This window comes from Aphidius gifuensis, linkage group LG2 (assembly GCF_014905175.1).
Source record: "Aphidius gifuensis isolate YNYX2018 linkage group LG2, ASM1490517v1, whole genome shotgun sequence".
NCBI lineage: Eukaryota > Metazoa > Arthropoda > Insecta > Hymenoptera > Braconidae > Aphidius > Aphidius gifuensis.
The window spans coordinates 14,544,415-14,563,997 of record NC_057789.1 but is presented as its reverse complement, the minus strand read 5'-3'; the positions used below and the strand labels follow the sequence as shown (position 1 = coordinate 14,563,997).

Below are 19,583 nucleotides of genomic sequence, written 5' to 3'. Positions count from 1 at the left end.
AAGGAGTAAGTTGGATTGATCCAGAGACAAAGCAAGTCAATGTTTCAAAGATTACGGCTCCTCTTTTTACGGCTGATGCACCAGCTAGAGCAGAACTTCTCAATATGCTAAGCTTCAACGGAAAATTTGGCTGCAATATCTGTGAAATAATGACTTCAAGATGTGAAACAATAATTCCAGGAAAGCGGGCAATTCGTGTATATGCATTCGCAGAAAACCCAAGTAAATTAAGAAATGATACAAATATAAAAGCACAAGCTGCTAAAGCTGAGCAAGTAATTAACGAGTCCCAAAATGCACGAAAAGTTCATGTTATGGGAATAAAGGGTACTTCTATTATATCTACGATACCATCACTTCTATTATCAACCTGTACAACTCCGGAATTCTTGCACTCTGTGCTACTTGGTGTAGGTAAACAATTTGGAAATATTTGGGTCAACAAAAGAGGGCCGTGGAATATTAGTCTTTATCGTGATGATATTGAATCTTTCATAAAAAATATACGACCTCCAGCTTCTTTTCATCGAATGCCACGTAGTATTTTTGAGATTCATTTTTTTAAAGCATGGGAGATATTGATGTGGATTCTTTATTATTCTATTCCGACACTCGCCGGTAAATTGCCTGAACTATATTTTCAACATTGGTTATTGTTTGTTAATGCATTATTTATCTTATTACAAGAAACAATAACACAAGTAGACCTAGTTCAGGCCAATCTTTATTTTAAATTTTTCGTTAGAGATATCGGAAAGCTATATACTGACAGAGAATATACATATAATGTTCATCAGCTACTGCATCTTGCTTTATGTGTAAAACGTTGGGGTCCCTTGCATTTAGTATCAGCTTTTCCATTCGAAAATTACAATGGATTTTTAGCGCACTGTGTTCATGGTTCAAAACATCAGGGCGAAGAAATTGTGAAAAATCTTTTTATTACACAAGGTACTCAATTGTTAAGGAATTCATGTGATGATCAAGTAAGGAAAAATCCTGATAAAGAAAAATTTACATTTCTGGGAATTTCACGACTGGGGCATGATTTTTTTAATCCATATGAGTATACACTACTCGCAACTTATTTCCCAGATTCTAACAATGTAAGAGTTTATAGTCGGGCAAAACTTCATGGTCATTTACTTTCTTCTCAGATTTATAAAAAAACAAAAACAGAAAGTTCTTTTGTAAAAGTGACTATCAGTAATCAAAATTTATACGGGTCAATTCGATTTTTTTTCAAAGATGCAAGTGGTGAATGTTTAATGCTTCAACGTCTTGCTTTTGAAACAAAAAAAATGTTTACCCATACAGAATCTCAAACACAAGTAAAACATATATTACCGTTTCGAATGGAAAACCAGTATTTGGTTTTAAAAGTTACGGACATACAGTTTATACGTGTTTTAATACAAGTAGGCAATTATGTCTGTGAACAGCCTAATAATCATAATGCAGTTTTTTAAATTGAAAAATTTTTTTTATCACTACAAAAACATTGAAACAAATTTTTGTTTTTATATTTATGAAAATAAAAAATATCTATAGCAAATTAATAGATTATTTAAGCCATGGACCCAGTTTCCTATGAGTTCCCGGATCCTGGACACTGGGTTAGTTATTTTATTTTTCAAAGTAAAATTTTGAGTAAAACAAAATTTATAATAATTTTAAAATAAAAATATTCCAAAAAATATTTTTTTTATTTCACGTTATTTCCAAAATATTAAAAATTCTGTATTCAAAATTAACCAAATCGACATCGAAATTTTCTATGACTACGTTTGATTCTCGTGAATACACAATGAATTCACATGAATTCACCAATGAATTCTCCTTCATGTATACGTTCAGCGATGTTCCAGTGGAGACCAGTGGAGACCTACGCCCCACCGCTGCTACGGTAGATCTAAATTGATGATGTCTTGATATTGGTAGTTTGAACATACAATACGTTCTCTATATCTTTTTATGCCGTTGGAATTTGTATAAATTTTTTGCTTTTTATAAACTGACTTAATTATTTATTTTTAATCAAAAAAATTTTTGTAGACTCGATACATTGAGTAACCAAAAGTCTGGAGAACGTACATTGATAATTGTCAAATAGATTTTCAACGCAAAAAAAAAGAAGTGTTGAAAAATGCAGTCTATGTAGCAATAGTGTACGTTCGATTCCGGTCGTGGTCACTTTTTTTTTCTCAAAAAAAAAAAAAAAGGAGATCCCAACTGGAATCGAATCTATGCTACTTCGAGCCTTGCATAAGAACCTTATATACACAATTTTTTTTATTCCAAAACTGAAATCAATGATTACATAGCTAAAACATTATAAATTGTATTTTATCTATGACTCATCTTTAAAAAAATTTATATTAATAAAAACACAATGAAAATTCATTTAATAAAAAAAATTATTTCAGATTTTTATATGAATATTTTTACAAAGATGTTACGAGACAGGTTTATTTTTAATAAAATGAAATAATTGAATTGAACTTTAAGAAACAAAAACAAAAGAATTAAATTATGAATGTAATTTAAAATAAACAAGTCAGTAAACAAATGTTTTATTTTACCTAATTTTGTTATTCCCTACGGGGTAACAGGATTTAGGAGAGGAAAATGTGTTAGAATTTATAAAAATACCTTGATGTTGAATTTGTGTAAGTCCAGTATGTGTGAGGCGTGTCAATGTGGATGATCGACCTGTAGATGTTGTAGTAGTCTGAACTTAACACAACGATATGTCAATAATTCAATGATAATGGAATTTTTGTTTAGTGATTGGTTTTAAAATAATTAACACAATTTTTATTTAATGTTGAATATTTAATTAATGATTAAAAAGTATACGTTGAGATTAAAAACAAGAGTGAGTGTTGTGACATTGTTACAGTTTTTATAATCTTGGTTTTGAAAATAATTTGTGGTAGGAATATTGCTTTGACCAATCCTAAAACATTGTTCCCATGATAGTCAGCAAATTCTTGTATATGAAATCTTACAGAATTATATTTTATTTTATTAATATTTAGAATTAAAAATGAATAAATCGGCGAAAAATTATTCCCGTTGACTGTTGTTGCTATATGATCTTAAATGTTGGTATAAATGATTGTGTTACATCCGGTGAATTTAATTCTAATATTGTAGACTATGCAAATACGTCACAAAGAGAATAAAATTCTGCCTTAATAATTATAAAATAATATTTTTTTAAACATTTTCCGTAACTTAAATTTACATTACATATTTTGCATAGATATATAGTATATATATATATATATATATAGTACGTAAAGTGGTAAGACCCCCATCAGCGACCTAAACCCCATCACCGTTTACTAATTTCTAACCATATACAATAGTGTGCGATACAACACTTACGGTTGTGTTGGTGTCTTCTACACATATATGATCTTTATACCTGAGCTTTCTAAAATAAGGGTACAACTCATCTTGCAAAACATCGTTTAAAATACTATTCAACACCTTGAATTTTCACGGAGAGGAATCTTCTTTTTCTTGAAATGTTTTTTTTTTTTTAAATTTATTTGCTGAAAAGCAAAACATGCGATATCGATGTTTACCTTATCCAATAAGCCTCTCTCTCTCTCTTTCATTTTTCCAGGTACATACAAGATCTTTTTGAAACATAAACTCAAGCCTGAAGGTCCACAATTCGTTTCATCTTTTTTTTCTCATTTACCGTGTTTTCCTTTTTTTTAATTTTATTTTCTAATACCCCAAACTGCCCAAAACATAAATGCGTACATACATACCGATACAAACATCTGGCTCGGTGCATATTAGATTGTACTTTTTAAAACATAATTTGTCGAAAAAAAAAAAGTTTATTCTTATGGTAGAATATTTTATTATTTTTTTTTGCCTATGGTTTTTGTTGAAACTTATATATAAGAAAAAAACCATTATACATCTTGCTGGGCTCATGTGAGATACATGTTTAGAACATACTATACATTCTCTATATCTTTTCTTCTCTTAAAATTTGTATAAATTTTTTGGTTTTTATGGCCTGACTTAATTATTTAATTTTGATTAAAAAAATTTTTAGAAACTTGAAACATGGAGTAACCAAAAGTTTGGCGAATATACATTGATAATTTATTGTCAAATAGATTTTCAACGCAAAAAAAAGAAGTGTTAAAAAATGCTGTCTATATAGCAGTAGCATACGTTCGATTCCGGTCCTGATCACTTTTTTTATAAAAAATCATTTTTAATTTTTTAGAAGTTTTTTTCCTCATGAAAGGAAAACAAAAAAAAGAAGACCCCAACTGGAATCGAATCTATGCTACGTCGAGCCCTGCATAAGAACCTTATATACTTACACAATTTTTTTTATTCCAAAACTGAAATCAATGATTGCACAGCTAAAGCATTATAAATTGTATTTTATCTATGATTCAATATTTTAAAACAATTTATATGAGAAGAAAAAAAAATCATTTCAGATTTTTTAAAGGACTATTTTTTCATAGAGCCAAAAAAAAAAAAAAAAAAAAAAAAAGTGACTCTAACTGGAATCAACTCCATGCTGCTTCAAGCCACGCCTAAGATTCTAAAAAAATTTAATTTCTATGGGTCAACTCAAAAAAATGATTCTTAATAAAAACACAATAAATATTTCATTAAAATTGAAAAAGAAAATTCATATTAGATTTTTATAAAACTATTTTTACAAAGAAAATATAAAATTCTGCCCGATAAAATAGTATTTATTTTAAGCATTTCCCGTAGCTCAGATTGACATTACATAAATCCATCGGGGGCCCATACCTAATCACTGACTACCAATCGTTAATCAAATACATCACTGTGCAACACAACACTGACGATTGTGATAGTGCCGTCTTGTACAATGTTTATACCTGCGTTTCCTAAAATTATTCTGGCCAAAAAGAAGAATCTCTACTATATGTACAAAAGAATTAAAATTTCTTTTTTTTTCCTTTTCTTATTTATTAATAACGGCTTAAGAGTATAGAAGAATTAAAATAAAATTACAGCAATTGTATTCAGAAAAAAAAATGACCAAGAATGGTTACGAAAATTATATAATATTGAAAAATATTTTTATTCTAATAATCGAATATTTATATTTTTTTTTGGTCACAATATTATTATCATTTATTATTTAAATTATAGATTTAACTATAATTTTTTTTTAACTTTGATCTTTTTTTTCCGGAAAATTTTGGAGAATTTTACTTTAGGTACACAACTTTTATCACTTTGTCATCCATCTTACAGACAGATAACTAAAAAGGTAAAAGAACTTAGGATCTACAGTTCCGTTATTCTATTATTTTCTTTCGACACAGGTTGTTTTTTGAGCAAATAAAAGTGGAAAAGGTATTTTCTTAGAATTACAGCAATTGTATGCAAAAAAAAAAGTGACTCTACCTGGAATCGAATCTATGCTACTTCGAGCCTTGCATAAGAACCTTATATACACAATTTTTTTTATTCCAAAACTGAAATCAATGATTGCACAGCTTAAGCATTATGAATTGTATTTTATCTATCATTCAACTTTAATCATTTCAGATTTTTTAAAGGACTGTTTTTTTATCGAACCAAAAAAAAAAAGTGACTCTACCTGGAATCGAATCCATGCTACCCTTAGCCTCACATCAGATTCTTCTAAATGCCTCAGTTTTGTTCCATAACCGTAAATATATACTGAACGGCTTAATCATTATAAGTTGTATTTTATCAATGACTCAACTTTCAAAATAATTATCTGAATAAAAACACAATAAATAATTCATTGTATTGAAAGAATAATCAATTATTTTAGATTTTTTAAAGACTATTTTTCCCAAAGAAATAAAATGTTCCCCAATAAAATAGTAATTATTTTAAAATATTTTCATGGCTCAAATTTTGCATGTGTTTTCTTTTTTTTTTTTTATTTTTTTTTTATTACCCCAAACATAAATGCGTACAGACATCTGGCTCGGTGCATATTAGATTATACTTTTTACAACATAATTTGTCGGAGAAAAAAAAGTTTATTCATCGATGATCTGGTATAATATTTTATTATTTTTTTTTGCGTAAGATTTTTGTTAGAACTTATCTATAAGGAATAACCATTACACACATAACTGGGCCTATGTTCGATTTTTTTTTAAGCATGTCAAATAACAATTAAATAAATGTTTTTTTTTTTATGGAATGACTTATAATTATTTCATTTTTATGAAAATAATATTTATGAACTTGAAACACGTAGTAAACGAAGGTTTGGAGAACGATACATTGATAATTGTCAAAGATTTTCAACATTATTATTAATCGTTGTTTAATGTGAGAATCAATCAAATGTCTCGAAAAGAGGCTTCATTCTCCTTTTTATAAAAAGAAAAAAAATAAATCCTTTTACTTGATTTTTTTATTTTAAAATATTCGAAATTTTACTTCAGGCACACAAATTTCACTTTGTAATCCATCCTACGAACAGATAACTAAAAAGGTAAAAAGAACTTAGGATCTACAGTTCCGTTATTCTATTATTTTCTTCCGACACAGGTTGTTTTTGAGCAAATAAAAGTGGAAAAGGTATTTTCTTAGAATTACAGCAATTGTATGCAAAAAAAAATTAAGTAATGGTTATAATATTGGAAAACATTTTTGATGTCCTTGTCACAAAATTATTATTATTATTATTATTATTATTATAATTGTATATTAAGCAATGAACTAATAGTTTAAATAATTAACAATTTCAAAAAAATTCATAATATAGGAATCATAAAAAAATGAATAAAAAGTTGTTTTATATAATATTATTAACAAATATTTATACGTGTTATACATATACAATAATATGCGTATAACTCAACGGCATTCAAAGACAGAGTAAACTGTCAACTGTGTGATATATGTATACTGTAATTTTATTACTTTTTTGGGAATTTTGGTGCTCAGCTTTTGTTGGCTTAAATAAATATTGAAAGACATTAAACGCACCAAAACTGTAACAAGATGCTTTTTTCTTTTACTTGAATTTGCCCTTTCTGTCTACTAAAAAACTATATACTATAATAAACTATATAAAACTATATTTTTTTAACTTGTCCTGTATGAAGTAATGAATAAAAAAAAAAATCTTACCCGTTCGTTGTCGTAATACCTCCATAATTTGTATCTTTTTTTTATTGGTTGATTTCCAGGTTCTGACATATTGTGTTTTTTTATTAATTAATTTTTTACTAAAGATAATATAGTCAATATATTTTGATTAACTTTACATTTACTCGTAAGTTATAATGAAATGTATAATAATTGTGCAAAATACGTATTACAAAAAATTTTATGTTTTTCTTTGTAACCTCTTTGGATACCGCGATACGAACTGTGGTCTTCTAAGGTCACTAAACAAGACCCCATAAAATTTAACTATTTCCTGATGGCCAGGGTTTTCTGTTTTCTATATACCTATTGAAAAAATACTGTAAATTCTCTGAAAAGAAATCTTGAAAAAAGAAGAAAATTTCAAAAGACTACAGATATTTTGTTTCAAATACCAAATCAGCGGAAAACAGAAACAAAAATAAAAAATTATAAAATAAAGAACGACAAAATTTTTTTTTTCATACAAATTTTTTTAACAATTAAGTTTTTTGTTCTCGTATATTTAACATAAAACAGAAAAATATTAGAAACAAAATGTAAATATGGCAATAAATAAATGTATATATCTCATTGCATCAACTATTTATAATTTTATTTTATCTTTCGTTAAATGATAATGTGAAAAAACTATATTTCGTATGCTCGTCTTGAGATATATAGATGTGCAAATACTTGTACCAAATCTCAATTAAGCTCGAAAATGTATTTCCATGAAAAAAGTCATGATAAAGTTTGAAATAAAATAAATTTTTTCTGAAGACAAACGTACAATAATACGGAAAATAATGAAAAAAAAAAAAAAAATTAAAAAACTCAAAAATAAGAGATATTTATATGCACGTGCACATATGCAATCATAAAAACATATTCTGTTGACATTCAAAATTTGGCAGGGTTATATTCATGTCTCTTTCTATTTTTTTAGTTTTCTAAGGCCAACCCTTACACTGTAAACTAAACGACGTCACTGAACTCCCCACCAAAGAAACCTAGCTTCGAGATCCAACAGAATACTCAATACAGGCTCAAGCTCCATACCCTTGGGCAGATTACAGTCGACTGTTGTTGACCGTGGTCAACAGCCATACCCAGTCATCGTACAAGAAATTTTTTCAAGCACTTTTTTTTCTGCAGTTTCTGACTTAAAAATAAGTCACTACTTAAATATTTTTCGTGTACAAGCAAATTTTATGGTGTTAGTGATTTTTTCAAAATTGAATTTAAGTGTTATATTGTGATAATAATATATTTCTGTCTACTATAAATATGTCAACAAGTAAGTAAATACGAAAATTGAAATTTCTTTTTCTTTTATTGATGTTTTATATTGAACACACATGCAAAATTAAACTCACGACAAAATATTCAAACTAAAAATAATACCCATCTATAATCTATATAAAATATATACAAAAATTTTAGAAAATAATAAGGGTATATAACATAAGTGTATTTGAATACAAGCAGAATTATTTAATGCTTTTTTAAAAAATTTTTTATCAACAAAAAGTACAGTCCGATGAAAAGTCTACATTTGGTATATATAGAAATATAAAAAATATATTTTTTTTTAGATAGAAAATAAAAATTTATATTTAAAATTATTTTTAGGAAAATATATCTTTTGAAGAAAAAAAAAATAAATGAAAGAGACAGCTGGATAATAATCTTTGATATTTTTAATTTTTCATATTTATTTATTTATATTTATATTATGCAATCTATTATGAGTATTTAAATAAATTTTCTTTCCAAAATATCATATACAAATTATGTATAAATTATATATAGACACAAAAAATATGAACATAGATAACATACTATTAAGGAGTTTCATATATATATTATACGCGTAAAGTTTTCAACGCATAATTGTTTGTCTTTTTATTTTGGCTTGTTTTTTTTTATCTCAGTTATTCATGTTGAGACGTTGCTATAGGGTGATCAACAACAAGTTGGAAAAAAATTGATAGTCAATCAACATACATTAAATATTGTTTAAAAAAAATGTTTTTAATTTTTAATGTTTTTTTTTTTTTTTGTCTCAAAAACCTATATTTTCCTCAAAGTAATTTTGAAAAATAAATTTGTATTTTCTATCTAAGAAAAACTATGTTTTCTATATTCCTATATTTAATAAATATTTTTTTTTTATTGAACTACATCCATACTTTTATTATTAAAAATGAACAAATTTGCTAATTTACATGATCTTAAAAATTCACATCATCATAAAAATTTTATAAATTTTTTCTGTATATAAATTTTATTTAGATTATTTATCAATTATTTATAGATTATACATACCAGATTGGACCAAAACTATGTATTATATATATATACATATTGTATACAAATTTTATGTATAAACTATATCATACTTTTTCACGTGAGTTGTACATTAACTGGACAACCGTCTAGAATTGGAGGACACTAACACCCAGGACCGCCTGCCGAGAATCTTCATGTACGGGCTTGAGATACGATCATAGGTATAATTTAAAAAAAAAATTTTATTAACTTTAAAGTCTATTTCAATCGAGGGGGAAGTCACTTGTGTAATCTGGCGTACATCAGGAGAAGAATCTTTAATAATCTCTTGTAATCTTACAGAAATGATTACGGAAAAATCGTGTAATCAATGTAATCTAAAGTACTCTTGTAATCTTTTATAATCATCAATAATCTTTAAAAATTTTATGTAATCACGTCGTATATATGTAATCTGTGAAAATTTCTTGTAATCCTTTCTTCTCTGTTTTCAGATCGCGCATGCGTGTGTATATATGCACATGTACAGTTACTAATTTTTTTTTTTTTTATTCGTATTTCATTATTCTTTTTTTTCTTTTTTGAATGAAAGATTACAGGGAATCTTTGTGATTACCAAAAAAAAAGTAATTTCGTGTAATCATGAGGAATATTGCATGATTACAGGTAATCTGTAATCTGGTTTAATCTTTAATAATCGTCAATAATCTCGTGTAATCTTTTTGAAATCTTTGAATTTTAGGTGTAACATAAAAAATTACTGGGATTCTTTGTGACTACAAAAAAAGTAATCTTGTGTAATCATTGGAAAGAATATAGGAATTTGTTATTTTTGTATATTTATGAAGCACTTGAAAATAATTTCAGTCTTATCTCATTTCTATTAAAATAAATGTTTAAAGATATGTGTATACATATTTGTTCCATGAAGACAATGCCAAATTTTTATAGTACAAGTTTATGAATTAATAGATAAATTTGCTTTATGAATACTTATAAAGTATAGTATTTTTACATAATTTAATTTCATTTATGTACTTTTTTTTTAGAATGGGCCATGACCGTTGGTCGTCGTGCAGGTTTGCAACAACAACCAAGACGAATGTACATGAAATCGATGACTGAAAAAATTGGTGCGATAAAACGTATCTTCTGGAACGAACAACGTAATTAAGATAAATGTTAAAACTTTCTTTTTTTTTATTTTACACATTATTAAATATTTTTTGAAGAAATATTAAGAGTATTAAAAAAAGTACAAGTTGTTGTTACCAACAGAAATCTACCGACAGATTCAAGAACCCACCGCAAGGTGTCCTCTAAAGCAGTCATACTAAATTGGAGGATGCGTTCAAACAAAAAAAAAAAGTTTAATTTTAATAAAGTTTAAGAATATAATTTTTAAAGAGAATTAAAAATTTAATTAAATAAAAAAAAAACAGTTTAGAATTGAAATATATAATTTTGGAATTATTGCTGCAAATATGTAAAACTATTGTAACTCTGTTTTTTTAAATCATTGTAAGTGTAAACCATTGGTATTTATAGCAAATAATTTCTATTATACTTGAAAATATAAAAAAATAAAAATATATACAACTTACCTTTTGTCCTTTTTAATAAAAAAAATTAATATTTTTATGTCTAATAATAAGTTGTAAATAAATTGTTATCAAGTTTTTTATATAGATGTGAATAGATCTATTTAGATGTGAATAGATCTATTTAGATGTGGAAGCTGCCTATGAATGCTATACCGTAGATCCGAATCAATCTATGTAGATCTACGTTGATCTACATCGTCCAAACATATTTTACTATAGTTTAGTCGGTCGAGTAGATCTACATAGATGCGCTCAATCAGCAGATCTACGGCAACACATCTATTTAGATCTACCTTATTTTTTCCCGGGTTTATTGTAAAAAAAAAAAAACAAAGAAAAATATTTATTTATAATATTTTTTTTGAGCGTTTATAAACAAAGCAAATTTTGCGTTTGACCATTTCAAAAATTACTATGTTACACCGTGGAAGGTCGCATGGCCAGTATAGGTGGCGTTCTTCAATGAAAATTACTATGTTCCATCTCGATTTTTAATATGATGCTCTTATGGTACCAGCTTACTGTAACACAACGCAAAAATTGCTATGCTATTCTATTAAAAAAAAATGTAAATTTTTTTCCGTGTAGCATACTAGTATTAATGTTTTCGGGGTCGTTATCATTAACACAAAGGCTAGGTACATGCACAATTTGTGGATACGAAGGCATGTGGTCTACTAATTGTTCTTGTTGTACGAAAATCCGTTCTTTAGTATCATCAACAATATATGCCTGTACATGTTGAAAAATTTTTCGATAAAATCACTTTTTCTCCGGGCCGATTTTACCTGTTTATGGATTTTCCTGAAAAAATATGGCTTTAATTGAAAAATGTTATTCAGAAAAGTTGTAGCGCTCAAAGAGACAATAACGAAAAAAAAAAAAAAAAAAATTAATTTCAAAATGGCGGAGTTTCCAGTATGAACATTTTTTTTTTCGAGGTTAGGTGTAATTTTTTTTTATTAAAAAATTGTTCAAATCAAGGCTATTACTTTTTCTAAATAAAATTTTCCGGAAAAATCGGTTTTTTTTTCAAAACTTTGTTCATGCTTCTAACTCCGCCATTTTGAATTTTTTTCGGAAGTTTTTTTTTTTTTTCGTTTTCGTCTTTTTAGGCGCTACAACTTTTCCGAATATTATTTTTTAATTAAAGCCATATTTTTTCAGGGAAATCCATAAACAGATAAAATCGGCCCGGAAAAAAAGTGATTTTATCGAAAAATTTTTCAAATAAAAAGTGTTAGATTTGTTTACCCCTCCCTCAAAGTCGTGAAAAGGATCAACGGTTATAATATCACACACATGGAATAAAGGATGAAAGACACATTCCTCATTTACACCTCGACTGTGAATAATGGCTGTGACTGAATTTTTCACATCAATTTTGTAGTTTATTCTGTTTCTAATCATTTTTTTGTCTTCAACTACACTTTTTTTACATTCTATACTTGGTAACATACATATACGGCAATAATTGTGAGCAGAAAAACTTGCAAAACCAAGTAGTTCATTGAAACCTAAATTATCTTCTATCAATTTAGCAACTTGAAAAAACACGCGATGAGTGATGCCTTTAACTTCAATATCAATCCCTCTTGTTTTGAAAGTTTTAACTTCAAAGTTCATTTCACAATTTTTCAAAAACTTTTCTACTACCATGTTTTTTAAGATCTTTTTCGCAATGTAATTGTGATAAAAACCAATTTTCTCACTTGCTGGAGAATTGTGAGGGAATACAACTTATAGTATAATAGACACCACCTATTTGTTTTTTGTGTGCGCCGAGAGGATTATTAATTTCGAAATTATCAAAGTAAATTGATAACGGAATCACTAATTTATTGCGGTTCTGTGATTTAAATTTTTTCTATGAAGAACAGATTCAACACGATCAGAATCAGAATAATTTGTAAGTGATTGAATAATTACGTTGAAAACGTTCGGTACCTCTTAATATTTTTTGAGCACCAAATCCATAAGAACAAATTGAATAGTAGTCGAGACTGGTGAATAACTGGATCGACCAGTATTTCTTAAAATAACAGGTATCATACTAATATCAATTATTTTTTAAGTAGGTCTAACTAACGCGTCTTTTTGCATTAGATGTTTGAATGTCTTATGGTCAGTACTTATATCACTAAAAGAAGATTCGAAAAATTTTAAAGCTACGTCTATTTTTTTATTTTTAGAAATTTTCGGATCAACGTCTCGCAGACCTTCAATTGATGCTTTTTGAAAATTATCAAACAGAGATATGATTTTATAAATATCAGCTCGGGGTAACGTGACAGTAGTATTCAATTCTTCGACAACATTAAAGGCTCTATTAATCTGAAATTTTTTGTATTTCGATAATTTGGAATCTATATTAAGGTCATCATTGAAGTCATTGAAATTTTGAATTGTATTTGTGACTTGGTCTTCAGGTAAAATTTGAAATGAAATATTACTATTATTGATTATGGAGACACCATCATTATTTCATTGCAACTCATTATTCGGTGTTAAAGTGCGAGTAATTTTATTTTTCCTATTATCAACGTCTGAAGAATTTTTTCTTTTAATACTATCACAGCCAGGACTCATTCGATCTAACACATGACACTTGTTAACATAGACAATATAATTATGAAGAGATCCAAACGTTTTAGTGCAATTTAGTACTGGACAATGGCCTGATTTACCTTCATGCTTATGATGATTTTTGACGTGCTTTTTTAACTCTTGATCAACAGAGACTGCGAACAATATGGGCAGTAATACATGATGACGAATTAAATAACCGAATAAATCGAAAAAATTTAAAGTTTCAATTTTTTAGTTCGAGAAATTAAAAAGCTAAGTCTAACTTAATGTTTCAAACTCAACCTTTTTTTGCAGTGAACTACAACTTGTAACTACGCAACTGAGAAAAAGAATTGGAGCACATAGTATTCGATGAATTAAAAAAATGTACAATGATGCCTGCCTCAAATTTCTTGCAGTCACGGCCACAAAATTCTAATAAAAAATTTAGGTTGTGTACAAGGAAAAAAATTAAACGGAATTGCTCTACTGGTAATTTCCTGTAGAGCTTTGAAATGTTTGTATGTTGAGTTGTTATCTCACTATCGTTCTTCCTGATTTAGACTTGTGATGAAATTATCTTCAACCATCAAGTTGGATGTTCGATAATCACAAGTTGTAATTTTAGTTTTTGTTATTAATTTATTGACAGCAAGTTCTGAGAAAAAAAAATTAAAAAATAATATGTTTAGCCACTAGTCGAAATAAGATACTATTCTTTGAAATAATCAGTTCATTTTTAAAGATTTAGTGATATTTAAAATATTAATTTCTACAATTTAGTCAAAATATTGAAAATTTAAAAGATATTAAATTTGAATTTTTGGACAACATGTGATCAGTTTTTTTCTAAATTAACACGACATTATTTCATATCAAAATAATTTAGAAAATAAATTTATATGAAATTTTATCAAGTTAATTTCTAGATATGTTAAAAATAATAAATTTCTGAATTTTAGTGAAAATAATTAATGATACTTAATAACGTTCTGTATTTATATAATATTATTTTAATAGTTAGTACTATCTTTTTCAACAATAAATACAATTTTTTACTTACTAGTTAGAAATTATTTGCTGATTTTATAATTATTAATCGTTGATGTCGATAGTGGATAATCAGTATTTTATTTTTCATAATTTATTTATCAGCAGCAAGTTCTGAAAAAAAAAACAATAGACAATTAATATGTTCACTCACAAGTGAAAAGAAAATGATAGTCAGCAGATCAATGAATATTCATTTTAAATCAAATAATAAAAAAAAATATTCAAAATGATCAGTTAGTTTTTGAAGATTTAGTAATATTTAAAATTCCAAATTCTACAATTCAGTCAAAATATTTATTATGTGAAAGATTTTAAATTTAAATTTTTGTAAAACATGTAATAAGTTTGTTTTTAAATTAATACATTATTTAATTTCAAAAATAATTTATAAATGAATTTATATGAAATTTTGTTTAGTTAATTTTTAGATATGTTAGAAATAATGAATTTCTCAATTTTATTGAAAATAATTAATGATACTTAATAACATTCTGTATATATATAATATTATTTGAATAGTGAGTACTATCCTTTTCAACAATAAATACAATTTGTTACTTACTGGTGAGAAATTATTTGCTGACTTTATAATTATTAATCGTTGATGTCGATAGTGGATAATCAGTATTTTATTTTTCATAATTTATTTATCAGCAGCAAGTTCTGGAAAAAAAACAATAGATGTATTTCAGTACATAATTAAAAAAGTTTTTCATAACAATAAGTACACGATTATACTTACGAGAAAAGGATGATTCAATTATTATACTGTCGTCTTCCATCCAACAATAAAAAATTATTTCTATTTATTTATCCACTCAAAATTCATTTAAGCGTTTGTTCTTATTTAACATTACAATTCATGTAAAATGTTATGAGGTCATTTTTTTATTTACATTTGCCTTCTCAAACGATCTAGAAAATATAAAAAAAAATTTGTGTGTGTTAGCAGTACGCGCGAGGGAAGTGAAACTTCTTTCGCAGTTCGTCAAGATATTTGTAATGACTTTAATAATATCGACAATCAATTAATTAATGATGATATTATTGATGATATTAATAATATTAATAATGTTTATAGTATAGAGGTCTTCGATTCTCGGCGTTTTTTTAAGTACTTGAGTACTGGATCGATTCATATCGAGTACAAGTATCCGATTCTTTTCAGAGCCGATTAATCGATTCACGATTCTTTTTCACCGAATATTGCCAAAAGAATCGGTCTTGTTTTTCGCCGTTACAAAGGGCATTGTTCTAGGTTTTATAAACCTAGGCCATCTTTTGTATTTATTTTAAAACTCTTTTTTAATATAAAATAAAAAAAGTAAAAAAATTAGAAAGAAACAACAAAGTTTGTTGACACTTGATGATTGGGGATTGGCTTCTGACACTTCTCATATAAATAATAAATATTAATATAAATATAAATATTAATATCATTTAGTATTTAATATTTATGAATAATAATAATAATATTTAATTATTTATTTTTAATATTCATAATATTCTCTTTTTTAACATCATATTTTTCATTCAACTTCATTCGTTTTTTTTTCTATTAATATTGTGTACACATAAAAAATAATGTATGATTAAAAAAATTAATAAAAAAATAATTATAATAACACGATTTTCTAATCGATTCTTAATGAATCGAGTACTTTTTGTGGCCATATATCGGCTACCCGATTCTTACAAAAAAAGAATTGATTCTTGAAGATTGATTTTTTTTATAAGAATCGAAAAACCCTATTATAGTATAAATGATGATATCAATATGATATTTATAATAATAATATCGATCATATTGCGATAATATCAAAAATATAAATATTGATAATATTATCAATATTATATCGTTATTGATATTTTTATTATTAATACCATTGATATTATAAATTTTTGATATTATTAAAATTATTATCAATATTGTTATTATTCATATAATTATCGTTATTATTATTATTATTCATACTATGAATATATATAAATGATAATAATGACAACAATAATTTCAATAATATTATCAATTATTAACAATATTATTAATATTAATATCAATGATTTTATTATTATCGATGATATATTACTGAAATTATTATTGTTATTATTATGCATACAATGAATTAATATATATTAATAATATTATACAGAATAAAAATGTCAATAATAATTTTGATAACATTATAAATTAGGAATAATATCAATATATATTGGTCATAATATAAATGATATAAATTATATTAATAATAACATTTATAATAATAATATTTGAAATATAAATACTGATAATTATTAATATTTATACTTGAATATTAATGTCAGTATTGATCTTATCATTATCAATATTATATCGATATTATTATTATTATTATTATTATTCATACCATTGATATTATTACTAATATGATATTGATATTATTGAAATTATTGTTGTTATTTTTATTCATACTATCGTTATAGATATCAATAATATTATGAAGAATAATAATATCAATTTAATATTAGTAATAATATAACGTGTTAAAGCATGAAATGTATACAAAAATGTCATAGGGAAACTTGACTGTATACTAAAATTTGTATGTAAAACACACCATAAACTATGTACTAAAATGTATGTAATTATGAATAAATAAATAAATAAATATTTGTAATAATATCATTGGTATTCATTATATTCATAATAATAATGACGATATTAATAATAAAATAATAATTATAATAATAATATCAATAACATAAATATACTAATAATAATTGTCAATTGAGTATATGTATTCATTTATAATTTTTTGATTCATTATTTTCATAAGCGCTGCAAACCGATCAGCTACACTATTGGCAACGCACACACACACACACACACACACACACACACACACACACACACACACACACACACATCCATTCAAAGCATATCTCTTTTCTCGCTCGTAGCCACTCACTCACTCACTCTTATTAGTTATATGGGCAAACGCTTGCTCGGTCCGAGCGTTGCCTTGCGCCAAGCGTTACATGGCCGACACTTCAAAAACGAATCAATTAATCTATTCACCTAATTCTCAACGCGTTCTATGAAAAATTATCATGGACCATACTACAATTTAATTTTATCGTGTTCATGTTATGGTTCTAGAAAGATTTAGGTTAGGTTGAAAGATACAAAAGTAAAATTAATATCTGTTTATTCTATTTAATTTGACATTATTCGTTTACGTACCTTAAAAATTTATCCTTTTTTTTAGGGAACCGAATTAAATTGACCAAGGGTTATTGATTTGTCTATTAATTATTTTTTGTAAATAAATGAACTCAAAGTTTTTTAATGCTGCATGCGCACACACATACGAGTATAATATTTCTACCAATATGCGTAAGTCACAAATTTTTTCGGTTGAAAAAGGCGGGTGTATTTCTCCGTTGTTGATCCAATTAAATCCTCTAGTGTGAGTGACCTGAGTGGAAATCTGTTCAGGCTAGCTTGATTTGGCTCCCAATCTTGATCAATACTTGATCAATGTTGCCTTAACTCAGGAAACCTGATTAAGTTTTGATCAAGATTTGATCAAGATGCTTGATTAAAGACAACCTGCTCAAGATAGGATCAAGAAAACTTCAACTCGTCTGTGATAAGGCCGCCTTGATCCAAACTTGATCAAGAAAACTTGAGCTCTTCTTGACTAAGGCCGTCTTGATCAAGATAGGATCAAGAAAACTTTAACACGTCCGTGATAAGGCCATCTTGATCCAAACTTGATCGAGATTAACTGTGAAATTTTTCTTTTTGTTCGTTAGAAGAACCGAATAACATGGTTAGTACTTTAATTATATAAACTATATATATAAACATAACTTACATAAAAAAGATAAAAATTAATAAAAAATCAATTATATTCAAGTCAACAGTGATTGTCTTCTCGTTGAAGAAGCTACTTAATGAATAGTAATAAAAAAGACTTTTTTAAAAAGTATAAGTATGGTAAAAAAAAGTAAAAATCAATAAAAAAATTAGTCAAGTTCATGTAACCCGTGATTGTCTTGAGTCTTGACGTCGAAAAACTTCACTTAATTAATAAAAAAGATTTTTTAAAAGAATATAAGTATAGTAAAAAAAAATTGTACAATTGTTGACAACAAAAAATAAACGACAAAAAAGAAACACAATTTACATGAAAATATGGGAAAAAAAAATTTTTCTGTATTAACAGTAGTTGATATTCATGAGAGTATGATACTCCACGTAAAGGTCATAATTTGAGTTATACATTAAAATTTGATCGAGACTAAATGGAAATATTCTGATTATTTTATTTTTAGTTTTAGACAGCAGCTGAAATTGATATCAAACTGATTGAAAGATCAGAAAAGTTGAAAAAAATAAAAAAAAATTGCAGCTAATACTCATAGTTATTAGAGACGATTGGATGAATCTTGATGAATTTGTTTGCTGCTTCAACGATATCAGTTGGAAATTGCCAAACATAATCCAAGCATTTGACATTTCATTCGAATGATTCTTTACCATGCAAGTTTTTTATCCTCATAAAGGTGAAACAATATATGAAGTGATACAAAAGTATATATTTACAAAATCGACGGAGTTGTGGGACCACAAGCTGCGGCATGTGTAGCGGACTTGAGAGTTTTGAAAAGCCCAGAGGATCAGCAAGACTGAATGGATAGAATCCATATTAGTTAACTGATTTATAAATAATTATAACTTAATTTTTATTATTATAAAACATCGCTTTTATTCAAATACAAATATAATATTTTGGCGATAATACATCTGAGTAATGTAAAATAATAAATAAATTTATTTAAAAAAGAATAGAATAAAAATTTTGTGTGTTTTCTTGAGATAACCATAAAATATTTTCTAAAAATAGTTTAACTTATTAATATGTATAA

The 19,583-nt window shown here is 26.4% G+C and overlaps 1 long non-coding RNA gene across 1 annotated transcript; it reads left to right on the top strand.

Annotated features, from left to right (window-relative positions):
• Positions 1-7,963: 7,963 nt before the first annotated feature.
• LOC122849159 lies at positions 7,964-11,150 on the top strand. Its single transcript, XR_006373510.1, has 3 exons — positions 7,964-8,449; positions 9,470-9,665; positions 10,494-11,150. It is a non-coding gene; the product is annotated as an uncharacterized LOC122849159 (long non-coding RNA).
• The last annotated feature ends 8,433 nt before the right edge of the window (positions 11,151-19,583 follow it).